Here is a 6,775-nt window from a genome sequence, read left to right on the forward strand (position 1 = left end):
GTCATATTTGGACTAAAAATTTGAAACACTTACATATTGAACCTTTTAAAAGTCCAATAATATGAAATTTAGTATTTTGAGTCTAGTTTTCAAAAATAAAACTTATTTTAATACCCAGAAGATACAAATCAATTTTGCATAGGCTTGTATAAAAATCACTTTTTAAAAGTCACCTTTTTATGTCCATAGCATGCACATGTTCGAAAAGCATAATTTGACAAATAATAATATTTTATACTCTTAGATTAGAAAAAATGTGTATTATATTGAAGATTGATAAAGATATTTTTATATTTTTTCAAATATTCTTTTATTGGCCCTAATTGCTATTTTGAAAACCCCTCGTGTTCAACAAGCACAATTTGAGATAAAATAATCATAAAATGATGATTATTATTTCATTTTGTAAAGAATGATGACTAGATTGATGATATATACTTTTTTGAAAAAAAAATGAAATTGAAATTTATTATAAAAATACTAACATGTGATATTTTAATTATATGGACCACATTCCTTGTAGTGCCCCTCCCTGATTCATCTTTCCTTTTTGTGCATTGATAGATTATATTAGCATAGCTTAGACTATTTTGTGATGCTTTGACTAGATGTTTATGGATTTATCTATGTTTTAGATGCTTCTCTATGGATATTAGACATATTATATTGTGCTAACATCATGATTACATATGGATGATGACATTTCTAGACTCTTGTGATGATGGATTACTCTTCGATAACTGATATATGTGCTCATTTCTATACGTGTTTCATATTTGTTCTATGTTAATTTGATGAAATTGTATTATGTACTAACCCTATCTTATGATGATAACCATGATTATGCTTGTTGATTGCGAGTGTCTTCTATTGCATTCATGATAAGGAATGATTTCATATCACTCAATCGTGAGCATGATATGATGTTGTGATTTCCTTTCACTTGTCTATTTATGTCATGATATATTATTGTATATGTTGTGGTATATGTGTTGGTGATGACAGTTTTGCAAGTACCAGACATTGACTCCACTTGGCTTCACAGGTATGAGCATGTCTTATCCCAAAGGCAAGTTGAACAGAGATGACATGAAAACCCATTCTATACTCTAGGTTTAAGTTGATCACCCTTGTCAGTTTAGTGTCTTGGTGTGAGTTGTAGTTTGGCGCCCAGTGATTCCTTGGTTTATCCTATGTTGGATTGCTTGTGTAGTGTTGTGATTATTGATTGGTTTAATTATTAATTGATTGATTAAATCAATTTATATAGTTTAATAATGTTAAATTAAATTAATGGATTAATATAGTTTATAATGATAAATTAAATAAATAGTTGATATAAATATCTAAGTGTTATAGCGTGATTATTATTTATTTGATTATTTGTGGGTATTTATTTATATACCTTTGATTATTTATTTATTGGAGCCTTTATTTAATTTGTGGCTTTTGATTTATTATCAGCCCTTGATTTATTTTATTGGGATTGGTCTATTATTATTTCATTTGGCTTTAAATTAATTGCTTATATATCTTGTTACATGGGTAAATGGAAATAATATATATATTACTTACCTACCCTATTTTACCATTGGTTGTGAGCACGGTAAGTTGGATAAATATTATTTTGTATTTGCCCTGTGATATGGTATGGTAGGTAGGAAATATATTATTTTTCTATATTTTGATTGGCCGGCATTTGCTATGATTTTGGGTTTGATTTTCTATTTAATTAAATTCTTGTGCGTTCACTCGAGTTGGCTTCCGGGAAGAATTTTCTATACATTTGGCTTTGACTTGGGATTTCGTTTGCTTGAGGATTGTTGAATTTCGCTTCATCAGATTGCTTGCCATTACTTCTACATTTCAGGTTGGAGGAATTTCTCCCTATGCATTTTATTTTCAAAGAAAGATTGTTTTCTCTGTGTATGCTCAAAAAGATTGTTCTCGGGTAGATTGGGGAAAAAAAATTTATTGTATAGTTTGTGGTTTGATTTATATCATATATTTAATAATCTAAAGTTAAACTATAGAATTTTGGGAGAAATATTATGGGTATTCGTCGTACACGGCCGTGAATGCAATACTATTTGTGTACTCTTGATTTCAATATTGTATGTGAAAATTTGAGTCTTGGCTTGCCTTGAGTTCTTTTGTGGTATTTGTGAAGGTCGAGAGTCTTGTTTATATCTTTGCAATTATTTCATGTCGGATATTGCTGGTAGATTATTTTCTCAGAGTCTTGTTTAAGCTTATATGTTTATTTTCGAGCTTGGAATGTTGCTCCTTAGATTTGTTTTGTCATTGCGTTTCTATTGATTATATTTTTGGGATTTTATTTTTATGCTTTGATTTTATATCGTCGCGGTAAATTTTTATGTTTTGTCTGAGCAAATGCGCGAAAACTGTAAATGTGCTAGAACTTTTAACATATACGAGATTACTTTTATCATATGTGTGATTCTGAATCTCAAATGTGTTTCCAAGTTTGGTATATGCTCTATTAGTTTGTGAATGTGTTGTAGAACTTAATAAATGCGCTACAGGGTTTTGTATATGTGCTATTTTGCATAGCAGATGCACTATTCTGTCTGTTTTGTCAGTTTTTGGTGATTTTTGAGATTTTTATGGTTTTCCGGATACCCAGAGGCTGTTTTTGATACCTGAGATGTTCCAGGCCTGTTTTATTGATTCACTATTGGCTATTTGTGATTATTTGGCTTATATATGAGTTTACCTTATGGTCGAGCTCCTTGGTTGTGTTCTTATAAATTGGCTTCCATGTTGCATGGGATGTTGTTGGACTGATTTGACACCTTGGTTTACCAGGTCTTGTATTGGTGTGAGCCCATGGTTATGTTGAGATAGTTTATGTTATGGATTTCCTTGTTGTAACCCTAAGGTCTAGGTGCATGCTAGGGGGGAGTGGGCTTCCAAGTGAGTGACTAGGATTGCAAGGGGGTAGACAGCCAGGTTACTCAGAGTCTAGATCGTCGGATATCTCATTGGAAGTTTGATTGTAATCAAGTGATAACAATATATAATAATTCATACCTGTTTGGCATAGTTCATTTTAATAAGATAAGAAACGGATGGTAGCCCTTTTGCCTTGCCCAGTGGTGGTGAACCAAGATAGGATTGGGAAGGCCTTGGTAAACCAGGTAAGCTAATCTCACTTACCCCATTAAGGTTGAGATGGCTCCACATGTGCATCTAGGATGGTCGGGACAGACGCCCAGGTTCCCATTTGTCGCATGTGATGACACTCTTTTCCCTACATGTAGGTCCTAGTGCCTTGATCCTTGTTTTGATGTATTGCCTCTAGAGGTTTCGTATTGGAGATCTTATGATTTGCATTCTTGCACTTGTTTTGTATCAGTCTTTCCTTTGGATGTTAGGTGTCATCCTAGATCTAGAGTGTGAGTGGGATCTTGTGTCATCTCCTAGCACTGGGAGTGGTTCCACATAGTTGGGTCGATTGATGCCTTCTTCCATTGGAATATTCTTCGTTGGATGCTTCTGTGTGGTTGTGGATCTCTTGTCTTCTCAGCTATGGATGGATACTAGTAGCGGATTGATGTACATGAATTATATGGCATATGCTTGTAATGGATTCTTGGTGTAATCAGATATTGTATTGTAGATGGTTTAGTAATGGACATAATGGTGTATCATATGTATCTTGGATATTAACTCATTAATGAAAATATGGTTTTGGATATATTGTTATGCATTTGGTTTCTTGTACGGGACTAGGAATATTTAGTGTTGGTGTTTAAAAATGAAATTGAAAGGGATTGGTTAATGCATGCATAGTAGATGGATGTATTAATATTAAGGATAGTAAATGATCATATATGCATGGAAAGGACAAATGATGTTAGAATTAATGTGCATTATTTCATTGATGGTAAATGTGTTATCATGCTTATGTTGTATGTTATTGCTTATGGCTAAGATTAGGTAATGACGTTGAGATACCATAGGGAATGCTTAGATGTATTGTGATGTTGATGTTCTTTTCCACTTATGATATATTCTCTTGAGATTCTTCCATGGATATTAAATGTTATCTTGTTAAGAGTTGTATTATACTTATGAGTAGTTAGTCATATGGTTGCATTAGATGCTTTAAAAAAAAAATCCCTATTTGCATGTTAGTTAGTGTATTTCTCTAGGGTATTTTGGTGGGCATTACATTCTTCATGAATTAATTAATAAATAAATAAACAGGTCCACTTAAAAAATTACAAATATGAAAACTAGACATTGTCATCTATAATGGGTTTTGATTTCGTCAAAAAATTATTAAGAGAAAGTCATCAGCCATATTGCTAAGGTCGATTTTTTATCTTCTTTCCATGGTATTGTACTTGTATGTCCAAGGCTAAGGGTTTGGTTTCCAAGCCTAAAACAAACAAAAAAAGCCATGGGTTTCAAAAAATTATTAATCTACTCCAAAATGTGTTCTCATTCTAAAAAAGAGTTGGAATATGATGTAATTAGAAATTGGTATTTGTTTTAAAAATCAATGGGGGTACCCATTTCACATGAGTATAAATTTAGGTTTGGAATCTTGAACCTAAATGGGTACCCATTTCTATTGGAATTTTGTTCAAGTGTGACATTATTATAAATGTGGACCCAACTTCTTGTGCATACCCTAAGTTAAAATTGTTGATTATTTTTAGGGGCTATAAAAGAGTTTGGAAGAAACATGACTCTCAAATCTTAAAGTATTGGTAAGTGTTTTATTAATGTTTATGTGTCTTTTTTTTCTATTTACTGCTTATTAGATTGATGGGCATAATATGTGTGTGTTTGGAAACCTAGATTAATCTTGGTGATCTATACTATGAAAAATAGTTAAAAAATATTTGTTGAGGTCAAGTCCATGGGTTAGGCTCATGTCTAATTTCTAGAGGTACAACATATAATTTCTTGGTCAAAATTAATGTTAATTGATTTTTTACTAACTATTATTCTAAAGATGACTATCATAAATAATGAATGTTTCTCTTAATGGAAATTTTCATCAAGATATGATATTGACATTGTCTTTTTTTGAGTTATGGATTTTGTTCTGAGTTTATCATGTAGATAAACGCATATCCTTGTAGAGATTATGAGTCTTGATATCATTTACTAGAGTGTCTTATGAACCTAGTTGGTCATGACTGACTCTTTCTAAGTAGACAATAGGTTGATGCAGACAACTCCATGCATATGCTTGACGAATGAAAAAAATCTATATCAAGTAACCTACTAGGTCTTAGAGAGGTTCATTTAATTATCGACGAGGGATGTATCTTCTTGGATGATGTTTGCATTGTATGTGCAACTAAGGATTCTCCAATTTACCTATCAATTGCATAAAATAAGCTTAACTGAACTCAATCAACAAAAATAAACATAAACAATTTTGGAAATAAACCTATTTGCGCGGCAATGGGTGTGGGTAACTAGTTTAGTGACTTAGCAGTGGATGTAGGTGATACAAAACTAAACTATGTTGCAAATTTACATTCACGGTCCTATACTATCAGTACCATCAACATATTATATCCATCTAAATTAAGAAGAACAATAAACTAATCTTATCAAAATTAATGAACAATTTAACTAATACTAATACTAACAATATAACTATAAAAGAGGATTACAATAACTCAATTGGCATTTGCTTGAGTGTTGTTACCTCTTATCACAAATGTAGTCTAACTCAATTTATCATCAATATTTGTTTTATTCATTTTTCAATAATACATTATTGATAATAATAAGCTCACTATCTTACAAGGAAATCTAATAGAATCTAGTGACTATCATATGATTCAAACTCTCCTAACTCTCGGCAAGATTGGACTTTTATACATAATCCCAAGAGAGTGGGTTAATTAAATCTGGAAACAAATTCCCCTCTAACATTGAGGATGACTTATTCTCCTATGACATTGAAAATAACATCTCAACTAATAGAAGTCACAACCCTAATGGGACTCTTTATTGTAATAGAAAAACAAAAAGTATAAAAAATATGCAAATAAAATGAATGTCATAATGAATCATGTATCCATCATCCTACAAACTTCTCCATATCCCTGAAGTGCATTTATTCTTTAGGAACAAAGTAAAAAAAAATCCAAGTGATGATTACATTTCAATCAACACCTCCCTGATTGGTTCCTCTCAAGCTACATAGATCACTCTACTTTGGTTGCAATCTTGCAGTCAATCTTCTTGTTGCAAGGTAGCATCTTAAAAACAATCATTCATCCACATTATCACCATTCATAACATCGTGAAATTGTATATCATCTATTGATATCCACATAACACATTCATTCATTATATAACATATATCACCTGTTAAGCTAAACAAAGTTTAGGATACAGTCATAAAAACATATATATGTGAAAGATGGAACAAAGTAAAATAATGTCAATCCATCATTCCCCCAACTATACTTTTTATTGTCCCCAAGCAAACTAAGGCCTAACATTGTATTGCATTACAACAATCCTATAGTCTACTAATTCACTAACACCTATACCCTTCTTTACATAGAAGCCCTTATGTTCTGTTATCTTCTCCTACAGTTCCTTCTCTGCAATCATGTCTGCAAACCTTCTACTTGACAAATGAGAATTGGATATAGGGGAACAAATGAGAATTGGATATAGGGGAAGTGGTGCATGAAATATTAGTGGGAGCCAAGTGATGTCAATGTCCATGGAGGCCCTGATATATCTGTTCGCTCTTGATTCCAATGCA

This window comes from Cryptomeria japonica, chromosome 2 (genome assembly GCF_030272615.1).
Source record: "Cryptomeria japonica chromosome 2, Sugi_1.0, whole genome shotgun sequence".
Classification (NCBI taxonomy): Eukaryota; Viridiplantae; Streptophyta; class Pinopsida; order Cupressales; family Cupressaceae; genus Cryptomeria; species Cryptomeria japonica.